Source organism: Lynx rufus, unplaced genomic scaffold (assembly GCF_022079265.1).
Source record: "Lynx rufus isolate CCGP_SWC_20201006 ecotype Redwood Valley unplaced genomic scaffold, mLynRuf1.p SCAF_14, whole genome shotgun sequence".
In the NCBI taxonomy this organism is placed as follows: domain Eukaryota; kingdom Metazoa; phylum Chordata; class Mammalia; order Carnivora; family Felidae; genus Lynx; species Lynx rufus.
This window is the reverse complement of record NW_025814828.1, coordinates 13,527,364-13,554,543: the sequence shown is the minus strand read 5'-3', so window position 1 is coordinate 13,554,543 and position 27,180 is coordinate 13,527,364. Positions and strand designations below refer to the sequence as shown.

The 27,180-nt window shown below is 47.2% G+C and overlaps 1 long non-coding RNA gene across 1 annotated transcript in view; it reads right to left on the bottom strand.

Annotated features, from left to right (window-relative positions):
* Positions 1-695: 695 nt before the first annotated feature.
* The window catches only part of LOC124509386 (uncharacterized), a 97,300-nt gene continuing 70,815 nt past the window's right edge, over positions 696-27,180 (bottom strand). Inside the window, exon 3 of the long non-coding RNA XR_006961434.1 lies at positions 696-1,166. This is a non-coding gene — a long non-coding RNA (uncharacterized LOC124509386). The remainder of the gene's footprint in view (positions 1,167-27,180) is intronic.

The following is a 27,180-nucleotide window of genomic DNA, read 5'->3' as shown; positions in this document are numbered from 1 at the left end:
CGGGGGGTGCGCCTGGGCTCTCCTCACTTGCTTCCAACCCCGGTCGGCTGGCTCAGCTCCATCATTCCTGCCTCGCCGCCGCCGCTGCCGCCGCCCCGGCCGCTGCCGCCGCCACCGCCTATATAAATGGGCGTGTATGTGTGTGTGTGTATGTGTGTGTGTGCGTGCGCGTGTGTCTGTCTGAGTGTGTGTGTGTGTGTGTGCGCGCGTGTCTCGGTGTGAGTGTGTGCGCGCGCCTCAGTTTGAAAGTACCCCGGCGCAGGCCTCTCCCCGCGCGCCCCTCGGCCGCCCCGGGGAGCGACTGCGCCCGGGATCTCACTCCCTCTCTGGGCGGGCGGGGAGGAGGTTTCGGAAAGGCGCTTTGAAAACCCGGAGAGAGGAATCCGCCTCCAGCCCGGGCGCAGGAGGCGGCGCGGGGGCGGCGGGGCGGACGCAGGGCGGAGGGAGGCCGGGGCGAGGGGGGCGCAGCGCCCTGTGCGGCCGCTGGGAGTCACTGGTGGCCTCGCCGCGCCCGGCGCGCTCCGACGCGCAGACACTTCCTCGCACCCAAGGGGTTAGGATAGAGACTCTCAGCGTGGTGGGGGCGGGGAGTCCTCAAATTGAGGCTGGGGTTGTGGGTAGCGAGCGCAGAAGCTGGAGGGTGGGGTACTGGGGATGCGGCAGATTTGGCGTGTTGGAGCAAGTTGCTTCGCCGAATTCCAGCTCTGAGCAAGTCCTTTGGGTTCTTAGCAGGAAAAACTGGGCTGCCCCTCGGAGAGCCCCGGGCTCCGTGAGCGCAGTGAGACAGATGGGCTGGGAGGTAATGGGGCTCGGGCGCTTCCCAGAGTGACCAGGGTGCGGTCTATACCTCTTCCCAGGCAACTCTCCGCCGCCTGCGCTGGGCCAGGTCTCTAAAGAATATCATGAATGAGGCCCAAACCACCAATGAGCGAAAGCCCCAGAAAACTGCTTGCAAAACTCATTGACACGTTAGGTGAGATAAGCCGGATCACCTGCGCGTTACCCTACTGTGCTGATCACACACAGGGATTTTAGAGTTCTTTATCGGCGAGACGATGATTCCCAGAAGAAAGTTTTCCCCTTCAGCTAACTGAAAGGTATAATTTCTAAAAATGCATGTATTTCGATTGCAGCGGGCTGCAGGCTGGATGCTGTCAGCCTAAAACCTAAAAAAAAGAGTTTGGGAAATGTTAATAAAACACATGCTTTCATCCCTCCAAAAAGAATACTGTAAAAATATTTTTTTTTTATTCTAAAGCCACAAGCCAGATCTTGGGAATGCAGCCTTCATTTCATGTGTCTAAAGAGAACATGGAAAAAATATGTTTTATGGCAACAATAAAGTCCTCCAGTCCTGCCCTGGTGCCTCCTCTCTCCCTGCCTTTAGTGGGAGCCTGCACAGGGCCCCACAGTCAGCACTTTGGACCGGCCCACACTTTGGTTATAAAGGCTTCAACAGACCCTTCTCTTATTTTACAAAAAAAAAAAAAAAAAAAAAAAAAAAAAAAAGGCAAGGGAATGTCCTCGTTCGTAAAAGATCCAGGGTGGGAATTTGGGGGCAAAGAGCCGTGATGTCTGCAAGGTATACACAAATGGCTCAGTAACAACAGCAAGAATAATGATAACAGTAATGTCCATGTACAAAGAAAAGAATATGGCAAAATAACGTGTCTAAGTAAAGGGCATTGGGGTCATCGTACATTTCCTGCAACTGCAAATTTGATTTTGTTTCCAAGCAAACAGTGAAAGAAAGAAAACATTTTTGGAAAAGGGTGTTTTAGGAGTTTCTTTTTTTTTTTTTTTTAATCTCGCGAATCTAAAAAGCTTAGAGCTGGTTGTTTTCAAAGTTAGCTTTACTTGTTAATATGTTCAAAATTCTGAACATGCGTTCTGCTAGGTGGCCAAGCCACACACGCCTCCCTAAACAAATGGAGGCATAAAGAACAATGAGGGGTTTTAAAGGCATCCAGTTAGCAAGCCTGTGGCAAGTCTGCCCTGCCTCTCACTCCCCCTCACCCTGCGCTGCCCTATTAATAGCTTCGGGGGGCCAAGGGAGTGGGCCCAGATGAGCCCTGATGTAGGCAGTGAGTGGTGTGGGGCTGATACTCCTAAGGGGAGCTTCTGGACATTGTTGAGTTCCTGCCCCGGACCCCAGGGCCCCTGCCCACCGCCAGAGGAGACTGAAGAAGAGGGGAGGAGGAGTCCTCCTCCAGGCCCAGGAGCGGGGAGGATTCCAGGGGGCAGTTAAGTTCAAGAACAGGCTAGGGATGTTGGTGTCTGCCCCAAAGTGGTCAGCATAGACCGAAGTCAAGATTTCAAAATGAATTCAAAGCACAGTTCAACCATGCGAAAAGGAAAACTCTCTTTGTAATCTCCTGGGCTCCTGGTCATGTGCTGGCAAAGCCATTTGGTTCAAAATTAAAAGCTTTGATTTTGGCTTTTGAGCTCCTTCCCTCTCAGTCCGCTGTAAGGTACGAATAAAATCGCCTCTAGAAAGGTGATTGTTATACATCCGTAACGCCACCTAAATAGACACTAGGTGTTAGCTTTGCAAGCACAGCTTTAAGGGGCACACCTGGGTGGCCCAGTCAATTAAGCCTCGGACTTCAGCTCAGGTCATGATTTCCAGGTTCCTGAGTTTGAGCCCGGCATGGGGCTCTGCTGACAGCGGGGAAGCCTGCTTTGGATCCTCTGTCCCCCGTCTCTCTCTGCCCTCCCCTGCTTTCTCTCTTTCTCTCTCTCTCTCAAAAATAAACATTTTTTTTTAAAAAAGCACAGCTTTAAGACAACCCCCTGGCCTCACTGTACCCCTTCCCTGTGTGGCTTACCACCCCCCAGCCGCCCCCACACACAGTCTTCAGTTTGGTTCCTAATGTATAGAACTGAAATACTGAAATCAATAAAAGCGGAGCAACCACATGTAATCATGATGAGATGTATGAATATTCTTTTTTATGTTTATTTATTTAGAGAGTGCCCTCACAAGCGGGGGAGGGGCAGAGAGAGACACAGAGAGAGAGAATCGCAAGCAGGCTCCACGCTGTCAGTGCACAGCCCAACCCAGCGTTCAGTCTCATGAATCATGACATCGTGACCTGAGCTGGAATCAACAGTCAGATGCTTAACCAACTGAGCCACCCAGGTGCCACCTATGAATGTACTTAATGCTGATGACTTTTCCACAGGAGCTGTGCCTTTCTTATTCAAATCCCCAATTGCACCATTTTACTCTGACCTTTCCCACAAAAAACCTGATGGAATCAGGGCTGGTATTGGCAGCCAGACTGGTATCGGCATAAGACTACTTATGTGTGCTTTCACCTCTCTTGATCATGCGCCCCCCCCATGCGTACATCTTACCACCATGAGCTTGTAGCCAAAATGGAACGGAAAGGCAGCATTTGAAAATGACCCCATGGCCTGTTCCCCGGCAGTCAAACTCACACGGCTCAAAGGCCAGGACGATTTCCCCACAGACGCTAATGTTCAGCCAGCATAGACCTAGCGCCATGGTAAAATGAATGAAATCCCCCGTCCACGTCACGATGCCCCACAGTTCTGCCCCTGCCCGCTGCAGCCCGGTAGGAACCAGGGCCAATAGTCAGGTTCCTCTAGAGCCTCGCAAGCAACAAAGCAGATTCCTGAGAGGTTCTTCACCAAAAATGTCTGTTCTGTTTCAAATATCCCAGCCCTGATGCTGCACCATCATTATTTATACTTGAAAAATATTTCTTTTGTCCAGGAAATTCCAGGAGATACATGAGCTTGTTAGCATAATCATGTAATTATAGTGACTGGAGTCTCCCTTCTTCCACCCAATTGCACCTATTCCGCACCTAATCATTTTAATTCACTCCTAAAAGCCCTGCCACTAAGTAAAAAGCTGTTAAATAAAAAGCGTTTTCATTAATTTTATTGGGAAAAATTACGAGCATTCCATCCCAACCTGTTACCCAAACCACTTCACAGATAGAAAAATATGTCAGGTTTACATAAGGAAAAAGCAACAACTTGAAAGTGAATGAACACGGTTTGTCCTTAAAATGTAATGTTCAAATTTCTTATCATGGAGGTGCGCTGTACTTGCCGAAGGACGAAGAGCGGACTCACGAGTGGGCAGCTGATGGCTGGAGGAGGAGGGAAAGGTTGCCATTTGCACCGTATGACTCCCCAATAGTTCCCCGGGAAACTATTGGGGAGTCACGTGGTTCACGTTCAAGCAGAAACCTTTTTGGAGCTCATGGCTATCCTATACTGGAACTGCACCCGCAAATAAAGTTATGGCACAGAAAAACAACTGTAGGGCAAGATAAAAGCGAAAGATGAGAGAGGCACGAAACATGTGGGAAGGAGGCATCCGCAGAGTCAACAGAAGGGCTGCGGAAGACTTTGCTGGCTCCTCTCTTGCCCGCGCCAGGAGGCCACCATTCCACGATCCCCAGGAGGTCCTCCCAAGTTTTATGTTAGCTTCTGATCTCTGACACTGACCAACTCCGTGACTCCTCTGGCTTTCCTGGTTCCCGGGAGGAAGCCAGCAGCCCGTGGGGTCGGCCCCCTTGTCCGAAGGAGCACGCATTCTCCCAGAGCTATGGTTCACAGCAGAAACACTGTGTCCAAAGCCTTCAGGGCTTCGTTTTTGAAACCCAAAAGCCCAAGTTCTTCTGGTTCAAGAACCTTAAATTTGGCTTTGTGTACCTATGTCCCCAGGAAACGCCAGGGGCAGGAATTCATTAATATATAAAAATATGAAGCCATAAGCACAGGGACATTAATATTGACAACTATCGTGTGTATCGTTTTTAGAGGGGAGACCGCATGGCCCTACTGAAGGTTGTCCTTTTTTTCAGTTTGTGCTTTTCTTCCTCAGGAATCCTCATTTAGTCCATCAGGTATGAAGGGCAAGGGTTTCTCTCTGTATTTTACTGACAGGGAAACATGGGCAGGAAAAAAAATGATGCTATTAAGTGGTTTTTCCAAAATGCCAAAGACTATGAATCCAAAGACTGTTGGAACCAGCTTTTTTATCTTCCCTGCAAAGAACTGTTGATTATTCACATTGTTTCCAATGGGAGAAATGTTGAGTTCTTTCTTATCTTCAAGACCCGTAGCCTCACATTTTACAACTGAATATAATTTTAAACATGCCAAATCTGGATCTAGTCACAGAACTCCAAATACATCAAAATAACGACAGAGTTAAAGCAGATGGTGATAGCAAACAAGAAAGTTTCATTCACTGATTCTTTCTTCTGGTTATGCAACAAACATTTACTGGAAGCTCTATTTACCGAGTGCAAACATCTATTGGGTGCTCAGACCTCTGTTGGCTGTCAGGGATATAAAAGGAAAGAAGACATAAACATCGCTCTCAAGGGGCGGAGTAAATAGACTTGTAAACAAATAATGGTAGTACATGGTGGCGCCTGGGTGGCGCAGTCGGTTAAGCGTCCGACTTCAGCCAGGTCACGATCTCGCGGTCCGTGAGTTCGAGCCCCGCGTCAGGCTCTGGGCTGATGGCTCAGAGCCTGGAGCCTGTTTCCGATTCTGTGTCTCCCTCTCTCTCTGCCCCTCCCCTGTTCATGCTCTGTCTCTCTCTGTCCCAAAAATAAATAAACGTTGAAAAAAAAAATTTAAAAAAAAAAAAACACAAAACAAATAATGGTAGTACAAGGCCAGCAAGCTATAATAGAGCTAAGAATTCAGTGCAAGTCAGAATCCCAGAGCGGTTAACGCCGTCTGGGGGGCACACAGGGATTCTAAAAGCAACGCTAGCTTCAGTGCAGGTTCTCACAGCTTAGGGACGGAACAACTAAAGCTGACACCAAGCGTGAGCACACGGTTGAAAGGAAAACAGTGGCCAGAATTAAGAACCCCTCCAGCCAGCTGCAAGAGGAGATGTGCTTTTGACTAGAATCATCAAACGGCCCTTCCAACAAGTCTTTTTTAAAAATCCTAGAAACCAGTTGGTAGGAGAAAGAATGTGGAAATTGTGTTGTTTCTTTAAAGCTGATTTGTAATTTTTCACTCTTTGGCAGGGCTGAGTTTACAAAGAGGAAGTCGATTTTTAATATATTTACTGTAAAGGAAAGTCTTCAGTTGGGTAAAATGAAGCACGTCTCTAGAGCACGTGGCGCTAATGAAGCCAAACAGCCACTCCCCAAGGGCTCATAAGCTCCCCCCCCCAGCACCTCCCCTTTTGTCGAACTGTTCAGAATTGGCTTTCCAAGCTCCCCTCTGCGAGGACGAGGACGAAAACACCCAGCACTGGCCTTGACCCAGAGGAAGTGCTTTTGACTGTGGTGGTCCTGAAATAAATCAGCTCTTTTTGAGAGGAACTTGAGGGAGTGCCATCTACAGCTCGCATTATCAGTCTGGGACCGAGTCCTTGTGAACAGCAGTGGCGGCAAACTGCAAACTTTATCAAGATTGTAGTGCTCATTAAGGAAGTGAAATTGAGCCAGATTTGAAGGAAAGCGCTGTAGTAATTACAGAGTTATGAAGATTTAAAAGCTATGCGCCTGGGCACGCAGAGCACAACGTGTTTCCTTTGGGTTCAGAGACACCGCAATTACAGGGCTTAAGGGGAGCAAAGCACCGAATTAGAACTCCCCATTAGTTTGATGAATCACTGATGTAAGTGCAGGCACCGGAAGCGGCTGTGGCTCAGCCTGATTTCTGTCCCTTCCTCAGCTCCCCTTTTTCCCCTCTACTTCCTTTAACCAGATGAGGGGTTCGGGGAAGAACACAAACCTTGGATGCATGCTAAGAAATTGGGTACAAGGAAGTTAAAACTTTCTGAAGCTCGAGGCGCCTGGGTGGCTCAGTCGGTTGAGCATCGGACTCTGGATTTGGGCTCGGGTCAGGATCTTGCAGTTCGTGAGATTGAGCCTCGCGTCCATCCATGGGTCTTGGTCTCTGCACTGACAGCAGGAGCCTGCTTGGGATACTCTCTTGCCCTCTCTGCCCCTCCCCCGCTCTCTCTCAAAATAAATAAACATTAAAAAAAAAAAACAAACTTCCTGAGGTCCCAATAGTTCATTTTTGCTTTTGTTTCCCTTGCCTCCACAGACATGTCAAGTAAAAAGTTGCTGTGGCCAAGGTCAAAGAGATTGCTGCCTGTTTTCTCCCGTAGGATTTTGATGGTTTCCTGTGTCGCATTTAGGTCTTTCATCCTTCTGCACAGCAAAGGAAACAATCAACAAAACTAAAAGGCAACCGACAGAACAGGAGAAGGTATTTGCAAATAACATATTGTATAAAGGGTAGGTATCCAAAATCTATAAAGAACTTACTGAAATCAACACCCAAAAAACAAATAATCCAGTGAAGAAATGGGCAAAAGACATGAACAGACACTTTTCCAAAGAAGCCATCCAGATGGCAAACACACACATGGAAAAATGCTCAACGTCACTCATCATCAGGGAAATACAAATCAAAAAAACCACAATGAGATACCACCTCACAACGGTCAGGATGGCTAACATTAACAACTTAAGAAACAACAGATGTTGGCGAGGATGCGGAGAAAGGGGAACCCTTTTGCACCATTGGTGGGAATGCAAACTGATGCAGACACTCTGGAAAACAGTATGGAGGTTCCTCAAAAAATTAAAAATAGAACGACCCTACGACCCAGCAATTGCACTACTAGGAATTTATCCAAAGGATACAAAAATTCGAAGGGGCACATGCACCCCAATGTTTATAGCAGTGCTATCAACAATAGCCAAATTATGGAAAGAGCCCAAATGTCCATCAACTGATGAATGGATAAAGAAGATGTGGTACACACACACGATGGAATACTACTCGGCGATGAAAAAGAATGAAACTTTGCCATTTGCAACAACATGGAAGGAAATGGAGGATATTACGTTAAGTGAAATAAGTCAGTCAGAGAAAGACAGATATCATATGATTTCACTCATGTGGAACATGAGAAACACAACAGATGAACACAGGGGAAGGGAAGGAAAAATAAGATCAAAACAGAGAGGGAGGCAAACCATAAGAGACTCTTAAATACAGAGAACCAACTGAGGGTTGCTGGAGGAGAAGTGGGTGGGGGGATGGGCTAAATGGGTGAAGGACTTTAAGGAGGGCACTTGTTGGGATGAGCACTGGGTGTCATATGTAAGAGATGAATCACTGGGTTCTACTCCTAAAGCCAAGACTATACTGTATGTTAAGTAAGTTGAATATAAAAAAATAAAAGTAAAAAAAAAATTCTGAAGCTTAATGATTTCCCTACGTTGATGTGGGCTTTGCCAAGAGTTGTATAATAGCATGTTCTTTCTTCTTCCTGGGCTGTTAAATGGTAATAGTACAATGACATGTTAGTAAATCTAATAAGAAAACCAGAGAATAAAGTATTTTACGTGGGTGTAGAACAAGTTAGCAACCCCACAGGAAGCTCACTGAGATAATAATATATGATATTGCATAAGACACACTAGATCAAACAAACAAAAAATAATAATATCTAGCTAATTAGCAACAGTGGGTGAAAGCCTGGTTCTTTGTAAGGAACGGTTAGACTCTTCTGATCAACCTAGCAAATCTACTTGCAGAAATGCTGTCTTGCCCTGGAAAATGCTGCCGGTGGTGTGAGGTAAGTATTTCAGGGTCAGGTTATTTGACTCTGTGCCTCCACATCAATACGACGAAAAAGTACAGCCAATTTTTTTATGAATGGGGAACACAAAGGCACGAAGAGGTCAACACGCTAATTCAAACCCAGCATGACCACTCAGAGAAACAACTCTAAATGAAAATCCAGAGCTCATGGCTCGAAGGCACTTTACTGGACAGGCCAGCCTTTAAATTGTGCACCGAGGTGACGCTTGGTGGGAAAGGTGATTTTGTCAGCGGGAGATTTTTAAATAAAATACGTCACCAAAATTTACTTGGTGACCCTTCTCATATCTGCGCATGAACTACAGGCCTCCTGGGATCAAACGTGAGACAACCGACCAGCCATGCCTCTTAAATTATTTTTTTTCGGAGGTGTTTTCTTTCTCCGCCTCAACTGTAAAGATCCAGGAATAACAGCCCAGTGCACAAAGTAGACATTTTTATTTCTCATCCTGTCTCGACGGCCTCATAATGGTTCAATAAGAGTCTGGAAATAATGAAAGCTTCTCCATGGAGAAACACAAGACTCGCCGTAAGGAACGATGGCACTAGGAGTCTCCTACGGTAACAGCAACACGAGCAGAAACATTCCAGGAGTCTGAGTTTTCTACTTAAGAGAAAAGAATTTTAAAAGTGACCGTCCACACACTCACTAGTGTACAGATCAAATATCAAGCTACTAAGACGAAAATAAACCCTTGTCCAAGAATTCTTTCAACAGAAAGTGGTAGGGGCGCCTGGGTAGCTCAGTTGGTTAAGCGCCGGACTCTTGGTTTGGGCTCAGGTGGTGGACCTGCGTTCCATCTCCACGGCGGGCTCTGCACTCACAGCGCTCATAGGGCGGAACCTGCTTGGGAATCTCTCTCTCCCTCTCTCTCTCTCTCTCTCTCTCTCTCTCTTTGCCCCTTCCCAGATCACACGCTGTCTCTCTCTCAAAATAAATAAATAAACTTTAAAAGAAAAAAAGTGGTAAGCAAGTGCCTGGATTACAGGCTCATTTGTATTTATTTTGAAACATGTTTCAATAATTTCCTACTGACTTTGGGGAGCACTTCACCCCCAGTTGCTAGGAAAGTCATAATGAAAGGCTGGGGAAAGCGAAAAAGAGGGGGGGGGAAGATTGGAGTTTTTCAAATTATTTTCCATTTTTATTTTATTTTGCCTTTATTTGCCCTTGAGAGAGGGCATTCATTTTTAACCACCCGTGGGACTTGTGCAGTTTTGCTACAGTGGCAGCAACTGTCATTTGCTTCCCCACTACCCCTTTCTTCTTTGCTAACAGAATTGCAACTTCGTTTCAGATGGCATTGACACCAGCCAATCTGCTCACCATCCTAGATTCCCTCCCCTTCAGGCTTGGCCGGATGACGCAGTTCTGGATAAAGGCATCTATGTGGACATCTGCTAGAGATTTCTAGGAATGTGGGTTTTTTTTTTTCCCCCAATACAGGTGCTGGCCTTCCTGATTCTTCTTCCTCCCTCTCCTTCAGCCCTGGAGAATGTACTCGGGGCTGAGATGGAAGGGCTGTCCTGCGACTGTCACGTACACGAGAATGAAAGCCTCATGCATAGGGGTAATGCTTTGGGGGTAATGCCCTTGGGGTATAAATGATAGCTCAGAGTGCTGCCCAGACCCGGACTCCCTCCCCTTCCAAATTTCTTATACTGTGAGAAAAATAAGTCCCTATTTGGGTCAGCTAGTACACACATGTGGCCGGAGGCTCTTCTGACTCACAGGGGTGCCAATTCCTTACAAAGCAATGCTCCAAAATTCAGAATCCCAGGTTCTGGATCCTCCTCATTCATTCATTCCATAGAGGTTATTCAACGAAAACCTACTATGTGCCTATGACTGTTCTAGGAACCAAGGAACCATCTGTGAATTAAACAGAAAGCAAAGCAAAGACCTGCCCTCATGGGGCTTCCTTTGCAGTTAAACATTATTAAGTAATCATAATTCCATAACAGATAGTGTATATATTCACGAGATGGTTCTAGTGGGTCTACATACTTCAAATAAGATGAAGAAATGACATCTGTAGTGGATGATGTCGATTCCCTTCCAGATTCTTCACCTGGCTGGGCCGCTGAGCCCCGCACTGCTGGGAATGCTGACTGCTCTGGATTTCAGCGGAGCCACCTGGGAGCTGAAGTCCCCCCAGAAGCACAGCCCATAGCCAGCGACTCAGTGGAACAGTGCGGAACGCACTCTGTGCTCGTAGTCACACTCCAGAACTCCCCAGGGGATCAGGCCGAGAGGCTGCCTTCTCCTGAATCCACATGTTTGCTTAGCTCCTTCCCCGGCCCACCCTTCTTCCCCCACACTTCACAGGCTCCTCCTGAGAGCTCCCCCTCACCGACTCATCTGCGGCAAACACGCCCCACCTTACGTTCCGCTAATGGGAACCTGACCCAAGGCACTGTCCGCCTCAGTTTTCTCCAATTAATAAAGAACATAAATTTTGCATTTCCCCCCTTTGAACTAACCATCCGAACACTTCCTCGTTTGAATTAAAGTCCGTAGAAATTAGAGGCGCTGCTCATAACTCAACACTGTTCGTCACGCAACGAAGTATAGCTAGTCACCATGTTGGTTCCATAAAAGCAAAAAAAAAAAAAAAAAAGAGGAACGATCATCTCCTTTAGATCAGTATTCTACTGATCCAAATAGGACGCACACATCAGGATATTAGTGGTACCTGAAAAAGTAATGCAAAAGCCAAAGTATCATAATGATTATCTCCATTCTGCATTTGCATTTTGGGGGGGAAATAGAGTATCCGTACTGTGAATAGTTATACTCCTACCTAACAGCACCAAAACGTTCCTCCTATAGCATGTCTTAGTCCACTCGGGCTGACATAACAACACGCTACGGACGGGGGAGCTTAAACAACAGACATTCATTGCGTACAGTTCTGGAGGCTGGGAGTCTGAGACCAGGGCGCCGGCATGGTGGGGTTCTGGCGAAAGCCCTCTGGCTGATAGGCTGCCTTCTCGCATAGGGTGGAGAGAGGAAGAGGCCTTCCTCTGCCTGGAAAGACACTAATCCCATCCTGGGGTCCCACCCTCATGACCTCATCTGACCCTAATCACCTCCCAAAGGCCCCACCTCCAAATACCACTGCAGGTTATTTTTTAAAACCCCAAGATATGTCACATACAAAAAGCACAAAATGAAAGAATTACTAACACCGTGTCCTGAAAATAGTTTTTGTCTCTTTTGACGCCTGAACATAAATACACATTCAGTCTGTGACCACATACAATACCTGAATTTAAAATCAATTTGTTGACATACTCTAATTTTTCTCACATAAGCAATTTAAAGTCAACAAAATGCATCATTTGTTAAGTACAAAAATATCAAAATGTGTCTTTACAGATTGTGAATAGTAGTAAAATTGGATTAAAACGAGTTTCTTAGTATAACTTTAATTACTTGTGAAACCAAAATTAAACAGTATTTGCTTAAAATCAGGTTCTTTTTTATCATTCACTATATAAAAAATGATCAAATGACCTTTTTAACATTTTATGGGATTGAAAAGATGGCATGCCACTTTCAAAGGGATTCAAGTGTCCATAAAATAGAAACGCCGAGGGGCGCCTGGGTGGCGCAGTCGGTTAAGCGTCCGACTTCAGCCAGGTCACGATCTCGCGCTCCGTGAGTTCGAGCCCCGCGTCGGGCTCTGGGCTGATGGCTCAGAGCCTGGAGCCTGTTTCCGATTCTGTGTCTGCCTCTCTCTCTGCCCCTCGCCCATCCATGCTCTGTCTCTCTCTGTCCCAAAAATAAATAAATGTTGAAAAAAAAATTAAAAAAAAAAATAGAAACGCCGAGATAGTTGATTTCTGGAGTCACTTATGATCTGAATGACTATGATTCTCGTGTCGCTAGCTAGACCGGGAGCTCTGGCACGTTGGGGAGCTTTATCTATCTTTCGTTATATTGGTAGGTAGTTGGATAACAGTCCCTACATTTTTTTTAAGTTTATTTATTTTTGAGAGAGAGAGCACGAGTGGGGGAGGTGCAGAGAGAAAGGGGGACAGAGGAACCGAAGCAGGCTCCGCGCTGACAGCAGAGAGCCTGATGAGGGACTCAAACCCATGAACTGTGAGATCCTGACCTGAGCTGAAGTTGGAAGGTCAACCGACTGAGCCCCCCAGGTGCCCCCAGCCCTTACAGATTTAAAAGCAAGACATTGCCCCACTCTGCCCCACTCTTTCATTGCCCAGCTCTATAGGCAACTTCTTCACTGGTATCCCGCAGCCCACGGGGACTCCCTGTGCCCCAGAACCTGTCTTGTTATAGTTTCGTATTTCTAAACAAGAAGTACTGGGCTTAATCGAGGGAAAAATGTACGCTAGGATGTGAAATGAACCAAATAATACAAGTGTCTGGACTCTAGAAACCCTGAACTGAGTTTATAGGTCCTCCACTCCTAGAGATCTTTTAGAACGTCTCCAAACTCAGCATCTTGGTGTTAAATATTCAAATACCTAGAGGGAAGGAACTGAACTAAATGATCCTTTCAATTCTAAGCTTCCATGTTTCCAACCACTGGTATTCAAGATAAATCCAAGCTGAGCTCTTGCATGCCAATTTGTTGTTTTCAATTTTAAAACACCTGAAATGCATATTGTAGACTATGTCCACACCACAAGTGCAAAGCAGTGCATACAATGAAGATAACAAAGGAGAACTGTGTGACCTGGAAGATAAGAAAAGATGCTCAGACTGAGTTTCCACTTGGAGCAAGTCGTCAGCTCTACAATAACTGCTTTGTTTTTTCCCACCAAAACCAGACGATCCCATCTCATTAAATCCATGAAATCCGTGTGACCTTTCTTCCTTCTCAGTCTTGCTCTCCCATATATGCCAAACTGAGTGGCTAAAACCTAGAACTAACTGACAGGTCTGCCCATGCATGCATCTTCATAGCTCACAAAATCCCCTGGGCCAATTCCTTGTACACAGAAGGATCAACCATGTAAAAATAGTATTTTAATTAGACATGATATTGAGTTATAACATGTAACTACTTTTTTATATTCTTTTTTAAAACGTAAATCCAAGTTAGTTAACATATAGTGTAATAATGATTTCAGGAGTAGAATGTAGTGATGCATCACTTACATATAACCCCCAGGGCTCATCCCAACAAGCGTCCTCCATAATGCCCCTCACCCCTTTAGCCCATCTCCCCACGCAAACCCTGCCAGTGACCCTCAGTTTGTTCTCTGTATTTAAGAGTCTCTTATGGTTTGTCTCCCTCTCTGTTTTTATATTATTTTTGCTTCCCTTCCTTTATGTTCATCTGTTTTGTATCTTAAATCCCACATATGAGTGAAATCAGATGATATTTGTCTTTCTCCAATTTATTCCACTTAGCATAATACACTCTAGTTCCATCCATGTTGTTGCAAATGACAAGATTTCATTCTTTCTCATCGCCGAGTAATAATCCACTGTATGTGTGTGTGTGTGTGTGTGTGTGTGTGTATACACACACACACACACACACACACACACACACACACACATCTTCTTTATTCATTCATCAGTCAACGGACATTTGGGCTCTTTCCGTACTCTGGCTGTTGTTGAGAGTGCTGCTATAAACATTAGGGTGCATGTGCCCCTTTGAATCAGTGCTCCTGTATCCTTTGGATAAATACCTAGTAGTGCAATTGCAACACCTAACTACTTTATAAGAGCCCTTTATATATCAATGTCGGCATCTACTTCTTTTGTATGTTACAAACAGAAAAAAGAAAATCCAGTTCTGTGCTATTGAATTGTGGCTTGCTTTGCTGTTTCCTCAGAGTATAAGAAATCCTGTGGGAATTTAAGAAGTTGTCACTGTAAAGCCATTCGACTTGCATGAAGCTGGCCCTCCGTGGTCAGCACAGCACCAAAGCGGGGAGCCTGGGGCCCAGAGTCGGGATCCCTGAGCGCGGCACTCTCGCCCAGTGATTTCCCTAGGCATTTTCCCACTTCTCTTTTAAGTCAGAATTCCCAGCTTCACATGTGGCAGTTCTGAAAACAAGCCTCAACCAAAGGGCTTAGCAATTCTGGGATGAAATGAACCACCAAGCACTGCTGCATCCAGCATGATGTTTTTCTGGGGGAAAAATTACTCCTATGGCCTTTTCTCCAACGCTGTCGAAAATGGTTTCCTTGGCAAACACACCAGAGGCTTGTCCATTTTAAATGACACAAACAAAGAATCCTCCCCAAGTCCCTGGAGTTACACTCTTCTGCAGCTTCTCGGTAACTAGTCTCAGATACATTCCCATTACATATTTTCTTCCATGCCTCCACCCACCTCACAAAACCATTTCTCTGCCTTCAGGGTTCACTTCTGGTGATGAACACATGCCGGTTCTTCCCACGGTACAGTCCCCACCCAACACAGTGATGTGCCCCTTCTCTCACAAACTACCACTATTTCTGGACGTGTGAATTGAATGTTCAATTTGCTCAGTAAGGCTTCTGATTTTTCTCAAAGCTTTTCCATTAGATGTAGTCTGAGAAGTATTGGGTTACTTTGGTCCTACCTCATGATTTAATATGGTTCCCAACCTTGGGTGCATGCTGGAGTCACCTGGAAAGCTTTTAAAAATATTGATACTCTGATCCCCACCACCAACCGCCATCAAAAAGTCCCAATTTAATTGGTTTAGGGTACAGCTTGGGCATCAGGATTTTTTAAAAACTTCTCGGGGGTTCCTAACACACAGCCAAGGTTAAGAATCAACTGGAGCAAGGAGGCTTGATTTAAATGCTGCCACTAATTAGCTATACGGCCTTGAGCAAAAGAAATATTCATTTATCCGACGGGTACTCCCTGAGAGCTTGCTGTATGCAAGACAGCACTAGGAGCCTAACCTCTCTAGCGTCCAAGATAAGCAAATTGGACTCAACAATTTGCTCACTCCTTCGGCAAATAAGTATTGCGTGCCTATTACCTGCCAGGCACTGTGTGAGGCACAAGTCATGTGGCAGTCAACGAGATGGAGAAAATCCTGCCCTCCCGGAGCTGATAGTTCAGTTGCAGGAGGCACAACCATATATACAAGTAGTAAAAAGGTGAAGAACAATGTCAGGTAAAGGACGGCACGGATGATGAGAGGGACCGGCAGCCAATGTGGAGGAAGCGGTGGGGATGGTGGATAAGGGGGCAACGGACAGAGGTGGATGGATTCCAGAAAAAGTCAGGGAGATAACATCTCAAAGACTTGACAGTGGACGTGATATGGGGGGGGGGGGGAAGAGAGAGAGAGAGAGAGAGAGAGAAGGAAGAAGGCCCATTCCTAGATTGCAGGACTGATGAGCCATTCGCTGGGGCAAAAAAAAACGTGTGAAAAGAATGTCAGCCACCCCAGGGAGGTGTGAGGCTCTAGAAGTCAGGTATATGACACGGGGGCAATGGACTCACCCCCTCCCCAGACAGAGACCAGAGCAGAGGAGGAAGGAATCTTAGCTAAGAAATGCAATGGCTCTCCCGGGCGGTTACTTCAACACCTGAACTGGGTCTTTGGGTAGCTAAAGGAGAGGCCACTAAAGAGCCTGTTCCCATAGGCCCAAAGCAGACCAACTCGAAAGGGAAAGCTGAGCGGGAGAACCAATTGTGATTATAAATCATTCGAGGTACCAAGTCCACAGTGAAGGAGGGACCTTGCAAACCGTGGAGGCACTTAGGGAAATAGTTCTCCTCCTTCTGGGTGGAGACTATGCTGTCTTTGAGAATTCATACCTGTCCTTGGGAGATCTAGTAAGTGTGGTGTGTGTGTGTGTGTGTGTGTGTGTGTGTGCGCGCGCGTGCGCACATGTGTGCAGGGAAGAGAGAGAGACAGAGAGAGAGAGAGAGACTGAGAAAGATCCACAGCTACTATTGGAAAATCTGACAACCTCAGCGGGCAGATCTCGAGAGACAGTGGACAGGACACGACCCATGGGAGACCGCAGAGGTACTTGTCGACTCACGTGCACTCGGGGAAACGTCCTGCTGGGGGCAAACGGATGTATCCTGGAATGAGAACAGCTCTAGCGGATGAACACTTTAAAAAGGGAGAGGCAGAGGTGGAAGAAGGGGGAGATTCCACAGAGCGGAGAAGACTTGAGGGCAGGGGACAAGGTCAGGAACTGGAGTGTGCTTCTAAGAGTCCCCACATACCCACCCCCCAGCACCGTGAACACTTAAACTCCTCAGGGGTCCTGAGGTTTCACACTCCTCTCTTCACTTGTGGTTTTCCCCCCTTTCATGCTCCTCAAACTTTAGCGCAGACCCACATAACAGTCTGGCTGTGTTAGGGAGGAAAGTGAGAGCAGGGACTCCCAGTTACCCTTGAAAGCTCCCTGAGGTCTTTCCAGAGGAGACAGGAACCTACAGAGGGGAAGGCCCCCTCTCAAGTTCCCCACCTCCACCCACAATGAAGTTTGTAACGCCCCCTGGCGGAGGCGGGAGTCACACACACCTCAGAGAAGCGGAGCGGTGCAGGTGGACAAGTTGAGAACAGACTGGGGTTCGATACCCGAATACCGTGGGGAAGCAACCCTTAAGAGCGAGATGGAAACTTCCATTTGATTCACAGAGGCAAAACACCAGGCGCGGTGCCTGGTTCAGAGTTGGCACTCAGTAATTGGCAGCCATTACCATGATTATGATGATTATGATTATTGAGATTCAGTTTCTATAGATATCCCGTGGCCTTAAAGGATCTGAGAACGGTTCACAGAGTAAGAAGCCCCATAGGCTCCCAACAAGTAGACTGTAACGTGACGGGGCTGGAGGGCGTAGTCAACAGTCCAGCTCCAGGTCAACCCTTAGCCTTCCTTCCCCGCAAGGGAACGTTGGCCAGCTGATACTCATGTGCAGTATGTTCAGACCAGAAGACTCAGGGTTTCCGGGGGGGCTGTGCTTCTTGCTTCAAAAAAGTTCATCCCTCTCTCACCGTGGCTCCTTTCGCGCCGCTTCCCAAAGGGCCGCCAGTTGTTTTGAAAGGCCCATGATGAGGAGGCCAAAAGACCATGCAGGAGGTGAGAAAAAAATCAGAGCAAAGTAGGCTTAAGGGGTGGGGTGGGAGTGGAGAAGACAGAAAGACAGGGCCAGTCAGGGTCCCAACAGGAAACAGATGGCACATTCAAATGAGGATGATTCCAAGAGGGTTCTTTTAAAAAGGGACTGATTACACGATGGCAGCGTGTGAGAAAATGCAGGCACTGGGGGCAGCCGCCCCTAGGTCTGCCTACGGGGATGAGGGGACAGAGAGGTTATTGGAAAAAGAGAGTCGTGCAGGCTTCCTTGAAAGAAGCCAGGGGACAGTCATCCCAGAGAGGGAACTGAGCAGAATAAACACCTGGAACTCACTGTCCTCCAATCCTCTGATCTACTTCCAGAACTCTGCACACTTTAGACCCAACTGGAAGCCTGTAGATAAGGGAACCCTGTTGACATAATCCACAGAGATCAAGCACCCAGGCCACAGAGCAGGCTGGAGAACGGTGGAGAAGGGCAAATAGAAGATACCAGGCACAGCAGGGGCGCCTGGGTGGCTCAGTCGGTTGAGCGTCTGACTTCGGCTCAGGTCATGATCTCAGCTCGTGAGTTCGAGCCCCGTGTTGGGCTCTTTGCTGACAGCTCAGAGCCCGGAGCCTGCTTCGGATTCTGTGTCTCCCTCTCTCTCTGCCCCTAACCCACTCGCATTCTGTCTCTGTCTCTCTCAAAAAAATAAATAAGTAAACATTAAAAAAATAAACAAGAAGATACCAGGCACAGAAGAGGAGAGACATCTCAGGATCGGAAGTGGTGTTTTTGTTTTTGTTTGTTTTCCAGAACGTCAGACCACAGACCCATCGGCAGCAGGATAGGCTGAGTGTCGTTATCCCAGAAATGATGATGGGTTTATATTCACCCACCTAACTAAAGACAAGGCTCCGTTTGGAAACAGTCACGTCCAGGAGGAGGAGTAGGAAGAGAAAATCTCAGCAAAGAGATCGCTTTCCCTGTGGCTGCTAACAGGACGACAGGGCACTAGAAAAGGCATCACGAGTGGACAGGTGCCCGGGGTAGGAGTGTCTGGGGAGAGCAGAGGGGCTCATAAAGGAAACCACAGATTTGGCAGAGAATAGCACGCAGAGAAGAGAGAGTAGCAAGTGACTACACAAAGTGTAGTTGGGGGTCCTTAACAAAGAGCTTTGGCCCAGAAACCTGGGGCGAGGTTGGGTGCAGGGAATGGCACCCAGTTGAGATATCACATGGCTCACAGTCCAAGATTCTATTTCCTTCTCTCTTTCGTCCTCCTGGAAGTCCTACAGATTTTTCCCTAACACCATGTGCGTGTGTGTGCATGTGTGTGTTTTCACTCGTCACTAAATGATCAGCATTCAATGAAATGCTTCTATTTTGGGGGCATTACCATCTCTAAAACAAGACACAGAAAAGCGGAGGGAGGCGGCTAGGGGCTGCATTTAATCTTCTCTAATATCTCAGTGGGAAGGAAACTGGGGAATGAAAACATAGTCATTTAGAAAATGGTTGATGAGTCACTGATTGGCACCGGGTGGAGAAAAGGAGAAGTCATTATACATTCAGAGTGTGCCTGGTCTTTAAAAATAGGCTCCTTACTCTGCCGGAGGGGGCGTCTGGGCTTTAGAGACAGAGAGGGTGGCCGAGGGCAAGGGCCGGGCTGGGACAGAAACTGCCCAGGGCAGGCAGGGCCCTCCTGCCAGCTGCGCCTCAGCCCTTGCAAAGCCTCCAGCTTCAAGACGCAGAGAGACGGCGTAACACCTCCTTGTTCCTCCTGTACCTCTCTCTTGAGGCCTTAATGATACTTGTGGGGAAACTTCAGCTTCAGGGAACCAGGCCAAATAGAAGAGACAGCACTTTTTGTGACCATAATTTTGCCAACAGACCCAACACTCCATCACCCGCAGAGCTCCTTTCCCAGGCCCGGGATGACCCAGCTCTCTCTTGCTCTCCCTGCTTTTGACCACTTCGTTGTTTATTAGTTGTTCTGCATTTTAGCTTGCTGGGAGTGGGGGGATTCGAATCTGTCAAATTAGAACATGGTGAAATGTTTGCTGGAGGAGGGAAATTAAAGTCTTGGGTAAGCAGAGGTTTGGAGATGGCCTGGGAATTTTCTTTTTGCATGTGTTATAGGAAAACAAAACAAAACAAAATAAAAACGCTGCCTGCTAAGGGCTTTGCCTTTGCCTGATAGTTCTTGGGCCTTGACGTGCAGAACTGGGCCACTGGTGAGGCGCTGGGCCAAAAAGAGCTTGACTGCTTTACAGCGAGAAGGGCAGAGCCAAAAAATAGATCTAGAAGGTAAAGGATGGCAAAGGCCAGGTCAGGCTGAGTTGGAGAGAAAGCCTAGGGACTTCCTGAGAGCCAGCGGAAAAAAGAAGGGCAAGTGTTGGACTGCGAGGACACGGGGTTTGTGGGAAAGGGCGTGCCGAGAGGAACTTGGTTGTGTGTTATGAGTGGCTTTGCTTCTTTACATTTTGTTGATTCTACGGGAAAAATCTGAATAGCGGCTCAATTATTTTGGGTTGCTGGAGTGGTGTTTCTTCTGAACGCAGCACTGGGCCGAGACGGACCACGGGGTGGCCCAGACTTATGCGGGTTCCGAGCACGGAGGACATCTCACCCGTGCGTGTGCACGTGCCCCCCACCCCCACGTACAACTTTTAAACTGTTCGCACAACGTTCTCACGTTGCGTTTTGCCTTGCCACTTGCTTCGTGAGTTGTCCTTGCTCACCCTGGGATCAATTTACCTACCCCTAAGTAGGGACAAAAGAGAAACGTCTGATGCTGGATCTAGTTTCAGAAAAGTAGGCAGATCTGCGAGACCCAAATTTATCTCAGCTTGGAATTCTAGCCTGAACATGCAACTTTGAGTATACTGAATCTTCCCACTTTCAGTCTCCGTGTTCTTCAAGAAACTACCGAGGCGGCTGGAGGTAAAAGAGAGACTCGGGGGCCTGCGGACTGTTGAGGAATGTTCCCATTTTGCTGAGAGCCTGTAACTAGTTAACTATCATACAACGTTGTTTTAAACATCATTGTGCGCACAACATACACTTTCACCCTTACGTATTCAGTCTTTATCAGAATAAATAACTTGCACTGTAACTTCACGTGCTCGTTTTATAGTCCACCAACATGCTGAGAAGGACTTTAAGGCACACTTTTTGTCCAACCAAGATGCAACGCTTCTAGAAAAGACAAAAAAGTAAAGCAGTATACTTAAAGAATCATACATCATAGTCCAGCAGGATTCATTCCAGGATTGTAAGGTCTCAGTAGATGTCTGAGAGGCAACTGATAACACATAATGCCCATTCCCGATAAGAATTCGTAGTTACCTAAGAATATAAGGACCCTTCCTTAACAAGAATAAAGAATATCTCTCATTAGCCAACAGTCAGCACCATGCTTAATACTACCAAACAAACAACAATAGAGCTTGCAGCATTTCCACTGAAGTAGAGAAGAAACGAGAATTCCTGATCTCACCGCCCTTGTTCCATTCTTGTTCAACACTGCCCTGTAGGCTCCAGTCACTATGATAAGATGTTAAATAGCAGTCAGTCGAAACACTTATCAACACTCCCGGATGATTTACTCGTTTGCTTGGAGAAACCAAAAGAATCTAATGAAAAACCAATGGGCCAAATAATCAAATTCATTAAGGTGGGCCAGTTAGAAGACAAACACACAAAACTCATTTATATCCTTTTCTACAAATTAGCAATCGGGTTAGAAAACATAGTGGGGGAAGATGGCATTTTTAGTAGTAACGTGTTTTTTGTTTCGGTAGGGATGGGAGTGTTCCACTGCGTGTTCACCTGTGACTCCCAGCAACAGAGATGGCCACTTTATTCATGAAGTGCTGAACTGAGACCAAGCTTCTGGTATATTCTAGAGAAAACTCTAGCCCTTCCAACTCATGGTTTCGTGGATATCACTGCTTAGGATGAGACTTAAGAAGTCTCTTTCTTAAAGTAAATAAATGTATTTCAGGTAAGAAAGCGGGGGCGGGGTACTTGAAGGGGGGAAATGGGAAGCTGCTCACAGAGGCTGAGCACTGGGTCGGCTCCATTCGCCTGACCCCACCCCACCCAGCCACTCTCTCTGCTCTCCCTCCCCAGACGGGGGCAGGGGCTGGTCTTCCTGGCTCACCTGGGGCGGGGGGCTTGCGGCTGGCTGGGCGCAGCCAATGAGGAGCCCCAGCAGGAGTTGGGGGGTGGGAGGAGAGTGAGGCTGGGGTACTTGCCGGTGTCCTGCTTCCTCTCCTGCACAGCTTCCTCTAAACAGCTCCCCCGTTCTGCCCATGCTCCCTTCTCTTGCCCCCTTTCAGGCCTGGCATGCTAACAGCCCCCCACAATTGCTGACCTTGGGGCCTGCACCACACCTCAGCTGGTTTCCTTGAACTTTGCCCACACTTTTGTGGCAGATCCCTGTACTAAACTTCCCTTAAAATGATCCTGACCAATCCGGTGATATGTGGGAGACTCAAGCCCGGGAAGCCCCCCCCACCCCCCCCCACCCCCGTGCTATTAAGGCATCACAACAACCTTTTCCGAGGAGCGTCATCATCCCCGTGTGACACGGGAGAAAAGCGCGGCTGACGGGGTCTGGGCAGCTCAGCCCGCGTCACCCACTGTCAAACACGTGCGGTGGGCCACCACCGGGGGCCCGCCGCCAGGACACTTCGCCTCGCAGCCTCTGAAGCCGTGTCCCACCTTGCCGGCCCGTCACCTCTGTGCAGTTTCCCCAAGGGCAATACAACAGTAACTCTGGACCGCTGTGATCTAACTGCTCTGGGTTCTCTGCGTCAGTCCCCATGCTCCAGAAGGAGTGGTTGGCTATGCAGACCTGCATCTAAAATCTCTGTCGATCTTCGGGCTGCCACAGAACGGACACTGCTGTTGCCGGCTGTGTCCCGGTTGAGGTGACAAAAATAAAGCATAATTAGCCCACACCACCGAACAATGGCAGACTCCTGAGGCGGTTCCAGCCCTTCCCAACCCAAGACAAGGTCTCGTGAGATTTCAGCCAACTAACAAGGATTCACGTGGTTCCCCAGCCTTCCGCAGAGTTTCAAGGATTCATAAACGACACTAAACTTTATAAAATCGTTTTTCTGGGGGAGGATGAGGACTTACATTTTACTCTTTTTTTTAAATTTTTTTAATATGAAATTTATTGTCAAATTGGTTTCCATACAACACCCAGGGCTCATCCCAACAGGTGCCCTCCTCAATGCCCATCACCCATCCTCCCCTCCCTCCCACCCCCCATCAACCCTCAGTTTGTTCTCGGTTTTTAAGAGTCTCTTATGTTTTGGCTCCCTCCCTCTCTAACCTTTTTTTTTTCCTTCCCCTCCCGATGGGTTTCTGTTAAGTTTCTGAGGATCCACATAAGAGTGAAACCATATGGTATCTGTCTTTCTCTGTATGGCTTATTTCACTTAGCATCACACTCTCCAGTTCCATCCACGTTGCTACAAAAGGCCAGATTTCATTCTTTCTCATTGCCACGTAATATTCCATTGTGTATATAAACCACAATTTCTTTATCCATTCATCAGTTGATGGACATTTAGGCTCTTTCCACAATTTGGCTATTGTTGAGAGTGCTACTATAAACATTGGGGTACAAGTGCCCCTATGCATCAGCACTTCTCATTTTACTCTTTAGGTAGATGGAAGAGATAAAACATTTTAGAAACTGGGGCTCCTGTGTGGCTCAGTCGGTTGAGTGTCTGACTTTGGCTCATGTCATGATCTCACGGTTCGTGGGTTCAAGCCCCGCATCAGGCTCTGTGCTGACAGCTCGGAGCCTGGAGCCTGCTTCAGATTCTGTGTCTCCCTCTCTCTCTGTCCCTCCCTCATGCATACGCTGTCTCTCTCTCCCTCAAGAATAAATAAACATTAAAAAATGAAAAAAAAATTTTAAATACTTTGATGCAGCTCGTGTAACTTTTTCCTGAGGAAACTCCAAGCGGTCTTACTCTTTTATTTACTGTTTCCTTTTTTGCTTTCTTTGTGAGAGGACATCTTTTTTTTTATAGATTCCAATATTTAATTGTTTTTTAAATAAAAATGATCTTTTCAGTATTTAATAACAGTGAAATAAATTCAAATCCTCAGATGGTCCTTGGAAGGAAGTGTGGCCTTCTGGGTAAGAGCTTAAACTGGGGCATCAGCAGCCCTAAGACGGACTCCCCAGCTGTGTTACCTTAGGCAAGTTTCTTAACCTCTCTGTGTCTCAGGTTCCTCAGGTGTAGAATGAGACTAACGGTATTCGCTTCATAGGGTTACTGGGGGAAGTATATAATCCAGTTCATGTAAAACTTTAAACACGGTGCTTAACACACAGTCAACACTCAATAATTGACAATTACTATTAGTACCGTGTTGAAGCTTCTCTGATAGGCACTGAGGAGGGTCAAAGAGGAAAGAATCTCTACATGCGAATGGATTATAATTTTATAGAGAAAAGTGAGCATCAGCGACTATACTGCAAGGCAGGGCTAATGGATGGTCTAATAGAAACACGGAGTGTGACGGCAGTACAGAGGGGGAGAGATTACTTCCAGCTTGGCATTCGAGGGACGGGTGCATGACCAAGTGCCATCTGCACTGACCCTGAAGATGGCTGGGCCTGCGAACGTTGCATTAAAGGGAAGGGAAGGCTAGGCAGAGGGAACAATGGGGACAAAGGCCCATGGGAGAGGGGACCAATGTCATGCTCAGGGGACACTGAATGCTGGCGCTCAACTGCAGCATCATACGCATTAGGGATGGGGGGAGCCCGAGACACTGGGGCTGTGGACAGAGACCGGATGGACAGGAGGAGACAGGGGAAGACAGGGGGCAGGTGGGTGAGCACGTGAGCATGTAGGAAACTAAAGCCCAGAAGGGAAGGAGAGCTCTGGGCGTCCTACTCCCGACCTTCTGTTCGTTGGGCCGGGAGAACTCTGCATTCAGTTTGTCCATTTAGGAATGGGGGCACCGGACCAGATAATCGCCAAGATCCTTTCCATAGGAACCACCGTGAGATACACCCCTTACGATCGGGGAACTCACCAGCTGGCCAAACTCACGAGGGTTTGTTTTCACTTTCCTATTTTCCTTCCTCCGCTCTTTCTTACCTTCTGGCTCTCCTTTCTGTTTGACTGATCTTCCAGATAGCTCAACACATGTCAGCCTGTCAACATATGGCATACTTTGCAAACAGACAAACAGTGGCACATATGCAACCATATATTCCTGGCATGCAAATGCCCCAGCTTGGCTCCGTCAGCCTCAGCAGAAAGCATTTGGTAAGTCTCCCTCAAAAATTCCAGAATGCCGAGCCGTCCGTGGATCCTCTGACAAGTGGTTAAAGTATGTTGTTCCATGTCTTCTTTGGTGCAAAAGCCAGAACACTCTCCCCGCCCTCTCAGTCCAGAGGCATTTAACACCAAAGGCTCTGTCCTCCTTCTCAACTATTTGGGGATGTTCTGACCAGAGGTCAAACTGCCCATTAAAGTTCTTTTGTTTTTCCATTTGGCGGTGATTCATGATCTCTCTGCACCAGTGGATGAGCCCTACTAGGGGACGGATGGGCTGTACTCTAAGACTCTTGGGTCTTCTTGTCCACTTAAGAAGAAAACGAAGATTGTGTGGCAGACTCTGTGAATGCTCCACCCCCACCCTTCAACACTCAGCACTTTGCCGGGCACGCAGGGCTCAACACCTGAACGTGCAGTGCTCTGAGGGCTCTCTCTGCTCACGCACACAGCAGGCCCGTGGTGCTCCCGCACTTCCTCTCCCCCCACATCCCTCAACCGATGACAGATGAGAAATGACGGATAAGCCCTCTCCCCCTGCAGTGGGATCATTCTGAAGCAGTGGATCGCAGAGTTGCCTCTGAGAAACTGGCTTGATGGTGTATTTTCCTCGCTTTTGCTCTCCCTCCCCCTCCCGCACCCCCACCTGTGTTTCCCGGAATTACCACATAATCAAAGTGCTCACATTTGAATCTCTGTGTCAGGGCCTTCTTCCGAGGGTACCCAAATTAAGACAGTCTGTAGTTCTTGTTTGGAAAAAAGGTGATCAACGACAACACAGGATCTCCTCAACCTTGGACTTTTGACTGTGGCCCACAAGGCAATCTGCAGTTTAAAAATGCTCTTGAATCGGGGCGCCTGGGTGGCTCAGTCGGTTAGGTGTCTGACTTGGGCTCAGGTCATTATCTCACGGTTCGTGGGTTCGAGCCCCGCGTCAGGCTCCGTGCTGACAGCTCAGAGCCTGGAGCCTGTTTCAGATTCTGTGTCTCTCTCTCTGCCCCTCCCCTGTTCACGCTCTGTCTCTGTCTCAAACATAAATAAACATTAAAAAAATTATTTAAAATGCTCCTGAATGCCAATGACAGCAGCAGCTGATACCAAGCTTTTGGAAGTATATGCCCAAATTCTAGCTGGTCACGTGATCTGGTCAGAATTTGTCCCTGCAGCTAAGTGGAATTGTCCTGCCCTGACCACGTGAAAATAAGGGTGAAAGAGAAAGTGAGAAAGTTCCATTCTGACGCTTTTGGGGCTCCTGTGTGGCTTCTTGCCTCCTCCCCCTTAAGATCATATTTTGTTCCTTTTCCTTGTAAAGATTAAAATGTACACAAACAATAAGGCAGAGGACGACAGCAATGGAAGAAGAAAGTGAACACGACCGGCCGGTTGTTCTAATACTCGTTGGACGTTCAATGTGTACTAAACCTGAGTTAACATTTAACCGCTAAAAACTCAGGAGTCAAAAGTCATTTAACAAAGATAACTCCAGACAGAAAGTTTAAAAGTATCTCAATACTATCGCCCTTCAACAAGCTACTGCAAATTTTTCAGGGGAATCCCAGTGGCAAAATTTGGTCTGTTCTAAGCTGAATATGGAGAGGAAGAAAACAAGAGTTTGAGATGAGAGAGAGGCCCATTACATCTCAACCCCTGATCCACTCGGTAAGCCCCAGGCCAGGGCTGTCCAACAGAACTTTCTGTGATGATGGAATGTTCTAGAGCTATGCTGTCCAATATGGTAGCCACTAGCCACATGTAGCTATTGAGTAGTCAGAATGTGGGTACTGCATTCAATTTGTATCATGGCTATTTAAAGAATTCATTTCTTGGGGCACCTGGGTGGCTCGGTCAGTTGAGCGTCTGACTTCGGCCCGGGTCATGATCTCACGGCCTGTGAGTTTGAGCCCCGCGTCGGGCTCCGTGCTGACAGCTCGGAGCCTGGAGCCTGCTTCGGATTCTGTGTCTCCTTCTCTCTCTGCCTCTCCCCAGCTCGCACTCTGTCTCTGTCTCTCTCAAAAATAAATGGATATTTTTTAAAAATTGAAAAAAAGAATTTAAGAATTCATCTATTGCATTATTATATATATTGTACAATATGGTTATAGCTTGTATTATAATTATAATAATGGCTACTCCAGTTCCAGCTGTTTCCCACCATCCCCTTCTCTTTCCTCTCCTCAGTGAAGCCTTGGCTTGAG